Source organism: Dermacentor andersoni, chromosome 4 (genome assembly GCF_023375885.2).
Source record: "Dermacentor andersoni chromosome 4, qqDerAnde1_hic_scaffold, whole genome shotgun sequence".
NCBI classification, from domain to species: Eukaryota; Metazoa; Arthropoda; class Arachnida; order Ixodida; family Ixodidae; genus Dermacentor; species Dermacentor andersoni.
The window spans coordinates 120,834,518-120,846,833 of record NC_092817.1 but is presented as its reverse complement, the minus strand read 5'-3'; the positions used below and the strand labels follow the sequence as shown (position 1 = coordinate 120,846,833).

General features: G+C 46.3%; 1 protein-coding gene across 1 annotated transcript in view; it reads left to right on the top strand.

Annotated features, from left to right (window-relative positions):
• The window catches only part of Tsp74F (Tetraspanin 74F), a 420,355-nt gene that overhangs the window by 238,420 nt on the left and 169,619 nt on the right, over positions 1–12,316 (top strand). Inside the window, exon 3 of the mRNA XM_055074358.1 lies at positions 2,649–2,760. The gene's annotated coding sequence lies outside the window, so the exon portion shown is untranslated. The remainder of the gene's footprint in view (positions 1–2,648; positions 2,761–12,316) is intronic.

Sequence of the window (12,316 nt, the reverse complement as noted above, 5' to 3'; positions counted from 1 at the left end):
GCCCGGGCCGGCTGACCGACCGACGCTCGCAGGGGCACGGCCGGCATCGCCGAGGACTCGGTGCCCTGCCTGCAATCGTGAGTGCGTCGCTAGGCCTCACACGGTGTGCCTCGCTGCAGCTCAAAATCTACGCGGGAGAATTCGTTGCGTGATCCTCGCGTGTTGGTGTGGACCTTTCGCGCGCGGGCTGTCGTCAGAGGATGTCGTTTTCTTCTCGTCGATTTGCAAAGTGCACTGTTATTGCTTGCCCTTTGATTGCTTGCATAAGAGAGAGAGGGGGGGAAGGATACGAAGTACTGGGAGGTCAACCGGATGAGCTTGTAGTTTGATACCCGGTGCACTGGATAAAAGAAAAGAGAAACAGAAAGAGCAAAAAGAGGGAGAAAGTGAGCACTGTGTGCATGCAGGAGGTTCCACAGAGGGGTTACGATATAAACGGTGACTCGGGCGACCTTTGCACTTCGATTATAGTTCACGAATAGCTTACTGCGCCATGTTGTGGTCCCGAGTATTAAATAAGAGCGCATAAGTCATTCTTTACACGCATCAATGTGCATTGGTTGCAGTGTACCCACTTTCTTGAGTTTGAAGTAAGAAATTGTGGTTTCAGTGTATGATTGTGTTGTATTTCATTAGAGACTTGCTGCGCAAGGTCTCTTGGGATCATTTGCTGCGTGCGGCGTGCATGCTGCTGTCGTAGGCGGTGAATGGGTCGCGTTTTCTTTTGTCGTTTATTTCTCGCCAATTAGCAGGGTGGAGAGGCAATATTTTCGTGTTGAATTTTTCGTTACGTAGTGCGCTTATTTTTGTACGGCTCGGTCTTTCTGCTTGCAAATTGTCCCACTGTCCTCGTTGTCTCGCCTCAAAGCTGCCCTGTGAATTTGTGCTTGCACGTGTGTATCTGTGTATGCGTGCATGCTTGCGTGCATTTGTTAGAACGAACGGACTATATTTAGCCTGAATGGGTGAGTGTAATTTGCAGCAGTTCTTTGCACTGTCCTAGCGTCAAACGGGGAAGCTTCAGGCTCCAGCATGAATGTCATTAACTAGTAATATGCAACTCCTAGAACGCTGGTCCACGTATAGAGAATTTAAAGTTTGCATAGAGCCCAATGAAAACAATTTTATTCATCAGTGAGCTTTCAGTGAAACTTGCTGTCTGATGGAATCTTCTGTGAGTGCGCTTCGCCTAAAACAGGTTACTATGCAGTGAAGAGAACCTTCCGCCGTTATTGAGCAGTTGGTCGCCATGTACACGTTCGTAACTTCGCTTTCACATTCTTGCTTCAATACGTGCTTTCACATTCACGTAGTGACAAGGCAGTTAGCCAGCTAGGCTGCTTTAAAGTGCTTCACTGGGTGCACAGCGGCACTATTTGTTGTTTTGACGAAGTTGCTAAGAATTCTGGAGTGATCAGAGTTGGTTTCCCCGTCAACATTTGTGATAGCGACATTCAGAAGGACTACAAAATACTAAAAAAGAAAATATGCCTTTTATGCCTTGCTCAACGCCAAAGTTGTTGAGACGTATACGGTCCGCAAGAAAATGTAATCATGACTTCGTCCCTACCGCGATTAAACAATTATAGAGATTAGAAGAATATAAATAATCCCAGCTGGTATCGAACCTGGCAACTTTATTCTGCAAATTGATGCTCGAACCAACTGCACTACAACGATATCGACGTTCCGTTATATATAAAAACCGTAATGGCTCACGGGACGCCCGTTCTGGTCTGCACCACAGTGCACGAGATAGCATTCAACAAATCGGTGATAAATACAGAAGCAGCAGAGTGTAATCTATCTATCTATCTATCTATCTATCTATCTATCTATCTATCTATCTATCTATCTATCTATCTATCTATCTATCTATCTATCTATCTATCTATCTATCTATCTATCTATCTATCTATCTATCTATCTATCTATCTATCTATCTATCTATCTATCTATCTATCTATCTATCTATCTATCTATCTATTTTGTCCGCGCCCTTAACCGCGTGAACTTGAGGCTTTGTCAGCGTAGGTTGTGCCATTTTCAAGTCGAGTAGTTTTCAGACATATACAGGATTTCGCAACCCCTCATACGAACGCGTGGGTTGCCATACAGGCACGCGATTCGGTATTCCACGGCAAACTGTCAACGCGTGCATAAACCAGGCGCATAAAGAATTACGGCAGAACCCATCTCACGATGACTGTCGAAGGTAATGCGATTAGTGTTCAAGTGATGAAGCGACATACAGTATTGTTGAACTCGCGGTCATTTCGTATCTGCAATGGTGACTCTAAGACTTCCCATGCTTCGGCTATACCGTTTGTGCCAGCTGACGTTAGCCAAGTCGTTCAAAGAGAGAGAGAGAGCTGATTAGAAAACCGCAATGCAAGGTACGATTATAAGACCGACGGTGTTCGGTGGTCAGAGGACTGACGATCGAACACCGTTAGTCTTATATGTGAATCTTGCACCAAGTTCCTGTATTCAGTAACAGGAGGTCCCCTTACAACCTCATGCTGTGGGACCTCCTGTATATATACCTCACATATCCGTATATTTGTGTGCATTGCATGATTCATTCGTTCATTCATTCATTCATTGCCATCGCTTATGCCCTTTTTGGTCTCGTGTCCTTTCTCTAGGCAGGTGTATCCCGAGGGAAGGTGTTTCTAGCTGGCAGAGGGCGCACATAGGAACCAGCCATTCCTGAGGGGGGCAAGTCACGTGCGCCGGCCGCCGACAGCCGGCCCCAAGGTGAGTACGTCGACTCCAGAACACCAACTCGAAAACATATCATTGAGTTTTAGCGTAAAGCACATTGCGCTGCAGTCTTTTTCTGTCTCACCTTCGACGTGAGACACGAGAAATGACACATGAAGTGACCAACAGTGGCCAAAAAACGGAATCCTCAGCCAGGAACCAAGGTTTAGCAAAAAGGCTTGGGTCTTTGTGAGGGCAACAAGGTCGATATTTATGGTCGGAACAATGAAAGCTGTGCGAAAAAGAAAGAAACGACACGTATAGAGGCTTAGATAAAGAAAGACAGCTACAGACAAGCGGCACTTGCGTGGTCCTTTTCTCTGCTGCTTTGTCTCCGTCTTCTTTTTTTCACACCGATTTTATCGTTCCAATGACAAATTCGTGCCAACCTGATCTTACCCCCCCCCCCCCCCCCCCAAAAAAAAAAAAAGAAGGAAGAAAGAAAGAATAATAATTAAATTTTGGGGTTCTACGTGTCATAACACCGTTTTGATAGTGCGAGACCCTGCAATTGCTTTCGGTGCTTTCTTTTTTGTGAGGTATTACCCTGCCGAAGGCAAGTCTATACTTGTCGGAACGTATAGTTAGGTGTCCGTGATTCGGCCACTGCTGATACACTTCAAGCCTCCACCTTAATGCGAACGTTTTGTCTTCTTTATAAATTACACTTACGTCGGACGGAGTGGTTTCCAAGAATGTATGCGTCGCCTTGCTTTCGATGCTCAAGTTGTTATAGAGTGTTTGTGGACGGGGCAGCACCGACGTGTGCTCGTTGTCAGCACGATAAATTGGCACGGATTTAACGCAAGGAAAAGAAGTGTAATGCCCCCGAAAATCTTGTTCAGTGCTCGAATAAACAGAAGCGGGGAATGCGAGGAAAGAAGAGCGGGATTTCAAAGCGTCGGGCAATTCGCCAGCACGCAGTGAGAAAAAAAATTGTGAACGTGACTGCTGTGAAAAATGATCTGCAGGTGTTTCGAGTAATCCGCTTCATGGGCATGGTGATTAGGGAGCTCGAAGTGAAACGTATCGACATCTTTTTTTGTGTACCTTTCGAGCTGGATTATTTAAACGGAATGCCATCGGCATGCACTTGGTGCGAGTGGCCAGGACAAATAACGGTCGTTAAAGTGCGCACCCCTTTCATTAGATGGAATTAAGAGCAATTAGCGTCAGTGATGCGAGGTCTCTATCGTGTCCACTTAGTGCGCGTGCCACACTGCTGCCAAGTGTGCCGAAAGTTCTGGCGCTCATCGAATGCCCCACGGCGTTTCGCTTCAGTGCTACGTGAACGACACTTTGTTGGCACGATACACCACCTTGCTTGGGTCTTTATTTTTGGCGCTATTTCTTATCTCCAAAAAAAAAAAAAGTTCCTTCTTCATAATATTAAGAACACTGTGTTTGGAATTACTCAGCATTATCATTATGAAGAAGATGAAGGATCATTTGTGCTTGGGCTTCGCGTTCGTAGAAAACTGCCCACTTTAATGTTATTTTCACGTGTTATTCGCTCACTGTACGACTTACAATTGCACGCAGACAGTTATTCGTAGATAGTGCATTATACGGTCGGTGGGGCTACGTTTTAAATATTAATATATTTGAAGCAACTAACTGTTGCAAGTAATTCATGGCAATAAAGAACAAAAAAGGGGGGTTGGGGAGAAAAAGAAGCAAAAGTAAAAAACAAAAACCAGGAAACATGATGTTTAAAGTAGTTGGTAGGTTGAACTGCTGCTGTTGTGTAAATGCAGGCATAGCTATGTGTATTAACTTGATTCTTTCTTCCAGCAATCGCACAAGGTAAGTGTTTCCTACTGTCACCGATCCGTTCCTTCCTCGAACGCTTCTGCCACATCTCCTCTTCGCAGCTAAAATCAGCGCACAAGAGCGCGTACACTCTGCTAATTTCCTGGCACCGATGCTTAAGAATGCGCTCTGTCTGTATCGCTCAAGAACTGTTGCTGTTTATACTAACACCATGCAAGAGAGTGCTGTAACGAGCGCAGCGAACACATTTTAGAGATACGAGCCTATTTTTCTGCGAGCTTTATCCTTGCTTTCTTTCTTCGCAATCAGCTGCCTGCTTTCTTTTTTGCCTGTTAAGCAGACGCATTGATATTGCGTCTGCGTGGGACGACGCTACGCGATCACGTGTTCATTCACTCGCGTTCCAGAAAATGATTTGCCTCTCTGAAGGCTATAATTTGCCTCGTGAATTCTGTGAATGCTTACGGACCTTGTAATCTTCATGCGTTCGAATCCCAGCAAGTCCTATATGATGCAGAACGTGCTGCGGCCGTCATGTTGAGCACGTTAAGCAATACTGTTTCGTATTGTCATCTGCGCGCAAACGCAACGTATATACGCAGCAAATAACTCGGTCCACTTGCTGCTACCACAAACAGATCCGCGTATGTGATGCTGCGCCTGTGTTTTGTGCGCTTTGTGAGAGCGTGCATAGTCGGTATTTATCTCAAGATACCGCGAAGTGAAAGAGTTAACATCATGAAGTCTTCACTGCGTGGCCAGAGCGTATGCAGAAGATGCACTGCGTGCGCATTGAGGGCTAGCTCACCGCGCATTCCGTGTGCAACTCGACAGAACACCAATTCAGTATAGGACGAAGAAAGAGAGCGCTTGAGAAGGAGCGGCGCTACAGGGCGTGCACGGAGAGCAACACAAACTGACAGCCGCTCTTTCAGTGCCTCACAAATATTAGTTAATAAGGTTATTTAGTTATATCCCCCTTGTCGTGGGCCGTTCTTCTTCAATCGACAGGAACGACCAACTATCCTACATAAATACTATTCTGAAGAATACGCTTCTACACCATATGGGACGGTCTTATGTCGCTTGGCGCTTTTACGAAATGTGTCGAACACATGTCCCTTGCTCGGGCTATCGTTTTCTTTTTCTTTTCTTTTCTGTAGTCAGAACTAAAATGCGCGTCTCAATCAGCACGACACAAAGGCTTCGGGGCTTTATTTGCACATGTCAAGGCTTCTCGTTTTGTCAAAATTATTTGATTTTCTTTCCCCACGTACGTAGAAGTGATTGCGATGAGTGACTCTTATCATCGTCGTAGCATTTTCGCTACGAGGCATTCGCAGGGAAACATGCTATGGATTGCGGATCGAATGTGATAACCTTCGCTGCGTGTTATTCACTCCTCGCTCATTACTGAGAGCTCGTCACTGACCGCCGGTCAATCACGACATCTCGAAGACTTCGCGTCATGAACAGTTGTCGAACGAGCCCAGTCTCCTATTTGTCGAGGCGAAACCGCGATGCCGAATGGCATGTAATGGAGTAGGCTAATTTTTAGAGCAGCTGCAGCTGTCTATATGTTTTCGTCTATGTCACCTTGCCTGCTCAGCTACATCTCAATCGAAAATAGGAGGGAAGTTTTTGTAATAACATGCAACGATCGTGTTCTTTGGGATGGTCGTTTCTAAAATATTTTTAACGGGAGCCTTAGTGATTCGCGCCTTGGTGTCAATGTCATCTTCGTGGCAAAGCGACCCGCTTTCGAAGACCCTGTCAGGCGCAGAGATATGGCATGAAGAGGACCAGGTCGTACGTTCGCCAAACTTTAATGTGTGAGCGGATCGTTCGGGCTTGTGCTTCACACCTATATTTGCGGCGCAGTGTGCAAGCAACTGTTAGAAAACGAAGCAGTATTCATTATTGAAAGCAGTTCACCCCGATATGATTTTTCCATTGCACGTTGTGTCGGTGTAAAAGTGTATGTAGACATCTCGCCTCTTCTGAAATCATATACATGAAATCTTCTCGCGCATCAAGCGTTTGGTCAGAAGTTTCAGACAGCCTCAATATACTGCCATTTTATTTCACGCAATTCTCTTGCCAATCGAAACAATGATTCAAATGAAATAGTGCCCCGAATGATGAAAGGAAAATTCTAAAAAAAAATTTGAAATGAGTGATTCATAAACAGGCAATACTTAACGTACCGAAGGTATACACGGCATACGAGGGACGTCGTATCTGGAAGGACCCAGTTAAATTCTTTTTTTCAGGTGCAGTTTCTTAGTATGCCTTGATATATCTTAATGTAGAGGTCGCTCTCCTCACTGCCGCGCGCCCCCAATTCGAAGAGCGGTTGCCACTGCCAAGAAACGAACCCGCGACCTCGCGATAACCGCTGAACCCCCGCTGCGATGGACAATCTCGATACAAGAGTGCGACGAAGAATAACAAGACCAATATAACACCTGCTCCCATGGTCGCTCCCCTTGTCGAGCTCCAGCCGCTGACACAGCCGACGACACCGCCAGGAAACGTGGGAACAGGGCCGAGGGCAGGCCACGCCGATATACCATTCGCTATCCGAGGCTGGTGGATGTCGTCGTTGGTCTTTCCAGCCTCACTCAGCCAGCGGGTTCTCCTGCACGGATTGCGTGTGCGCGCACGTATCTACGTACGCGAAGAAGAAGGCCGGCGATACTGCCAAATGTACACGGGCACTTTCGACCGAGCCCGCTCTCTCTCTCTCTCTCTCTTTCTCCACCCATACAAATGCGCAAAGTCTGTTGCTCGGCGTAAGGCCCTCGGCTCTCTTTCCAATCCAATCGCAGCTGCAATATCACCATTGCAGAAAGTCTTCTTGATTCCTCTTGGTGCGCTCGTAGCGAGGGTGCGCACTGATAGGCAGTGTTCCGCGCTCCCTACGGCTTAATGCGTGTGTTGTGACACGGAGTTTAAGGCTAAGCGTATGTACATACAAGACGAGTTCTAGATGCGATGCCAGAAGAGGCGGACACACTGGCGGCATACAGAAGCACTCTAGAGCTTCGCTTGTATCAAAAGCGGGCAGGGACAACAAGGAAACAGACTTCAGATACATGAGCACCCCTACAACACTGATATAATTTCAGTCAGCTAAAATCGAGTTGAGCAACTTGCTTTATCTTTTTTTTAACGAGCTTCCCACATGAAATGAAGAAAAGGCAAGGTGAGCATCAACTAGAAAAAAAGTCGAAAGGGGTTTTTTATACGAGCAATGGTTTTTGTTTGATTCTGCGGTAGGGTGACCTGCAGTGACCGGCCCTACTTGTGACCTGTACTGTGTGTTATACTTTGTTCTTTGACATTTGCCATCTTGCACTTTCTTTCCTCTTTCCTCGCCTCCTTTGTATCTTACATTTTTATGTTTCTGTCCCCTTATCTCTGAAGAGTACAGGCAGGCGTTGTGCCCCTTCAGGTGGCAGCTGCCAGCGTGCTCCTCGCTTTCCCTTTCCGGCCAAGTGTATATTTTTTTCAAAAGAAATAATAATAATAATAATAATAATAATAATAATAATAATAATAATAATAATAATAATAATAATAATAATAATAATTTGTATGCTATGGGAGCTATGCGGACCGAACCCGCGTGTTTGTGCTCAGAAGCCAGAGCCACTGAACCATGACGGCAAGTTTAGACTGCTCTTCCCGACGTCGCTCGTTGATTTGCAATTGCCGTGCACCCATATAGCTCCAGTACGTCTTGTAGGAACACGCATCGCGTGACAAATGCCATCCAGAGCGTCAGTACGCTGTGCAGTGTCGCCCGCGGGATTCTCAGGCGCCTATATACGATCGACTCGTGGACCGCACGTTGATTTCATGTCTGCCGCACTTCACAATTAGGAACGGGCGCAGAGATAATAGATCATGGCGTATAATCACTTGACCAACCATTACCTCCTCCCCCAGAAATGTGAACGCATCCCCCTCCCCGCTTTCTTCACTCTCTTCACTCGTATTGCAATGCACGTAGTCAAAAAACGATTTGTACAGATGTCCGCGCCCTTGCCTGTAGTGCACTCGTGCACTTAGCTGCAAATAAAATACTGTTTTAACGCCAAAGCAGCGATTGCATTCAATGTCACCAAGCAGAGAACTGCGTGACTCATGTGTCCAGGTGACTTACCGCTACTCACAATTGCGTAGCCTCTCAAACCAAGCAGGTAATCAGGAATATCACTCTTTTTTATTTTTTTTGCCTCACAGTGCACTGCTCGAGCTCTCTAGATAGAAGTGTGGGCGCCTGTATAAAAATGGTTTCTGGCGCATTATTTCTTGGGTAACCGAGGTTTTTCCTACACCAATCTTCAGGAAGCGTATGTTGAGGATGTGAAATGCGGCACAGCATGTGTAGTGAAGTAAAAAAAAAAAAATCGCATTCATTTTGGGTGCGCAAGAAAGGTACGACGCTGCTTTGCTCGGCATGACGTGTAGGCATGACGAATCCCTCCGATGAGCCCGCAGGCACACCTCTCGAAAGGCGAGATCTCTCTATTAGTATCCTTCATCCACCCTGTCTACTATAGTAATTTAGGTTCGCCTATAGAGCTTCTTTTCTGAAATAGGAACTACGAAAGGGCAGTTAACGAGACTGGTTTATGTAATCATTTGTGTCTTGATAGATGATTACGAACAACACGTGTACTAATTCATCATTGCACCGATTGCGAGGCTCTACCACATTATTAGATGGGTTTTACACACGTAGCACTCGTATCACTCATACGCGACAGGGGCCTTTCACTTTCTTAACAATGCCTTGACTCACGAGAGTTAACTGTGCCTGCCTATTTACGGCATCGACAGAAATGACTGCTTGAAATGAAGTAAACGTTGTGAACGACTCCAGGTCGTCGTTTTAACCTCCCGTGACGCAAGTAAAAGGGCCTAGCGGAACTCACGCTTTGGTTTAGCTGATGGGACAGAACTATGTATGGAAGCACAAGTCAGAAAGTGCGCTTAATAGACAAACGAAAGAACGGTCTAGCCAAACGCGGCGCAGAACTCTGACCAACCGCAGAACCCTGACCAACCACGCGGAGGTGGCGCCGATATCTATAGCCTTGTAGTCTTCCTTTGCCCTTGAGAGGTGGACGCGTGTCTCAGCAAATTTTTTTTTTTTTTGTAAATTCTATTTTGCTCCGATGAACTGGCCTCTTCGGACGTATTTGTTAATCAGACCTCGCGCCGGGAGTGTCGCCCTTCGCGTGCGTGGGCGTGTATTCAAAAGGCGTTCTCGAGGGTCTCGCGTCCGGTACGCAGCACGTGCCTACAGCGATGCTCCTTGGCGCTCCTCCTTCTTACTTCTCTTCGTTCCTGCCTTTTACATTCTGCGTATAAGCTTTTCTTTCTTTTCTCTTTTCTCGTCCCTGGTCCACGCGTTGAGTGTCCACTACAGCTGCCCGCCGCAGCCCACAAGCGAAAATGGATGGTTGGAAATTTTCCGCGTTGAATTGTGTCACGGCTGCGTATTGGGACGCATATCTTCGCGCTCAGCGTGTCATTGCCGGCGTGCCCACTTGGTATACAACGAGCCACCGTGTCGCGTGTCTGCTTTTGGAAATGTTTTGCAAGCTATCACGCACATTGCCCGTAGATGAAGCGATGACCGCGGTGGAGTGAGGTATGCAACAGCGTGCGCGAAACGTGACCAGATTATCGAGATGATCGCGCTCGGACAGCGGGCGCATGCGCGTTTAGCGTGGCTCAAAATAAATTGCGCATAGGTACTTTACACTAAATCCGCTTAACGTCGCTCTTTCTGCGCTAACAGCGAAGAAAAACGAGATGCACTACCGACGCACCGTAATGTGTGAGCCTAGCTGCCTCGTAAATCGGCATTTTTGTACCCGCTGGAAGGTAATGAGGTTGTTAATGTTTCTGTCATCATCATCGTAACGTAATAACATTTATTTACAGTGACAGTGCCTGCTCAAGAATAAATGTTTCTGTGCGCAGCAGGGCAGGCGTTATTTAGGTATATAAGTAAACGAGTAACATATGAGATAAACGTAATGACGTATTAATTGCATGGCGAAAAGAGCGCGAGCACATTTTTTGTATACGTTTAAATCACGCAAGGTGTGAATGACATCCTGGTTTTGATCTTAGACAAATGCCACACAACTGTACAAAACTAAATATTATAAAGTATACGCTTGCATTCTTTTCCTTTTTGAATGCACCATATCCTTCCTGAAAGCTATGAAAATTTGCATACGAAACAAAAGAAGGTATGTGATACACTCATGGTGATCTGTGCTCTGATGAGTCCACGCGATAATGAACATACAAACAGCAAAACATTTTCAGCGTTTGGACGCTGTATGCACAGCGTAGTTAGACGCCCCTGGTTAACGTTAACCCTATATTGCGCTATTGGGCTAGCAAGGAAACTTGAGCCAACTAGAAATGCATTTCACCCCAACTTGAGTGTAGCTGATGCGAACGAGAACCAAATTCGCTGTCTATGCTCAGCAGAGAGCGTCAAAGCCACTGCCATGCCTAAGAGGCAGGGTGCTGTGTTTATCAGCAGACCAATACGTTTATTTATTAATTAATTAATGAATTTATTTATTTATTTACAAATACTCTAGCCCAATATAGGGTCATAGCAGGAGTGAGAGTTCCTGATTACTTTAGTCATTGCGGGTGTTCTTTATTATTGTTATTTGTGTGTGTGTGTGTGTGTGTGTGTGTGTGTGTGTGTGTGTGTGTGTGTGTGTGTGTGTGTGTGTGTGTGTGTGTGTGTGTGTGTGTGTGTGTGTGTGTGTGTGTGTGTGTGTGTGTGTGTGTGTGTGTGTGTGTGTGTGTGTGTGTGTGTGTGTGTGTGTGTGTGTGTGTGTGTGTGTGTGTGTGTGTGTGTGTGTGTGTGTGTGTGTGTGTGTGTGTGTGTGTGTGTGTGTGTGTGTGTGTGTGTGTGTGTGTGTGTGTGTGTGTGTGTGTGTGTGTGTGTGTGTGTGTGTGTGTGTGTGTGTGTGTGTGTGTGTGTGTGTGTGTGTGTGTGTGTGTGTGTGTGTGTGTGTGTGTGTGTGTGTGTGTGTGTGTGTGTGTGTGTGTGTGTGTGTGTGTGTGTGTGTGTGTGTGTGTGTGTGTGTGTGTGTGTGTGTGTGTGTGTGTGTGTGTGTGTGTGTGTGTGTGTGTGTGTGTGTGTGTGTGTGTGTGTGTGTGTGTGTGTGTGTGTGTGTGTGTGTGTGTGTGTGTGTGTGTGTGTGTGTGTGTGTGTGTGTGTGTGTGTGTGTGTGTGTGTGTGTGTGTGTGTGTGTGTGTGTGTGTGTGTGTGTGTGTGTGTGTGTGTGTGTGTGTGTGTGTGTGTGTGTGTGTGTGTGTGTGTGTGTGTGTGTGTGTGTGTGTGTGTGTGTGTGTGTGTGTGTGTGTGTGTGTGTGTGTGTGTGTGTGTGTGTGTGTGTGTGTGTGTGTGTGTGTGTGTGTGTGTGTGTGTGTGTGTGTGTGTGTGTGTGTGTGTGTGTGTGTGTGTGTGTGTGTGTGTGTGTGTGTGTGTGTGTGTGTGTGTGTGTGTGTGTGTGTGTGTGTGTGTGTGTGTGTGTGTGTGTGTGTGTGTGTGTGTGTGTGTGTGTGTGTGTGTGTGTGTGTGTGTGTGTGTGTGTGTGTGTGTGTGTGTGTGTGTGTGTGTGTGTGTGTGTGTGTGTGTGTGTGTGTGTGTGTGTGTGTGTGTGTGTGTGTGTGTGTGTGTGTGTGTGTGTGTGTGTGTGTGTGTGTGTGTGTGTGTGTG